The sequence below is a fragment of the Eumetopias jubatus genome, unplaced genomic scaffold (assembly GCF_037043125.1).
Source record: "Eumetopias jubatus isolate StellerSeaLion01/CBP00866 unplaced genomic scaffold, mEumJub1_p1.0 scaffold_8, whole genome shotgun sequence".
NCBI classification, from domain to species: Eukaryota; Metazoa; Chordata; class Mammalia; order Carnivora; family Otariidae; genus Eumetopias; species Eumetopias jubatus.
The window spans coordinates 44,589,096-44,589,786 of NW_028274814.1; positions in this window are offsets into that span (position 1 = coordinate 44,589,096).

Sequence of the window (691 nt, forward strand, 5' to 3'; positions counted from 1 at the left end):
CTTCCTTACACTTAGGGATTTTTGGCTCCCAGGAATTAAGAGACTCAATATACAGGAAAGCCTCGCTCTACAAGTATTATGTAGTCATGATAAACCGTGTCCTGGAGTCACACTGGGGATGCAGTATAGTTATGAGGATTCAGTGGGATACAATTTCAAAAGATGCCTGACCAACAGTAAGCACTCAATACATGGTACCTATTATTACTTCCTTTACTTTTTCTACTTCTTTCTTCTTGCTCGTCAAAAAAAGTAGTGGTTAAAATAGCCCGGAGATCCCTGACGCTAAACTTCTATGATTGATTCTTGTCTCTTTCCTATCTCTCCTCATTTCCTTCCCCCCTTTTTCCCTCCTCCCTCTCTCTTTCCCATTACAGCTTTCCTGTCGCCTCAGGCACCCTGTGCAGCCCGGATCTCCAGATTTTGGGCAGCTCTGAGCCGACACCTAACCACCCGGTACCCGCAGGACAGGTGCTCCCTCTGCATTTACCTTCCAGGGCTTATCTGTCAATAAAGTTTTATTGAAACAGAGCAGAAAAAAAAGGCGTCCGTCATTCTTCCCCAACAGCCAATCCGAGAGTAGAATGACGGGCGCTTGCAGCCGCTTCAGCCGTCGGAAGGCGGGGGAGGGGCATGGCCCGCCCGAAACAGGCCTCGTAAGAGCGGAAGTACGAGCCGGAAGCCAGCCATA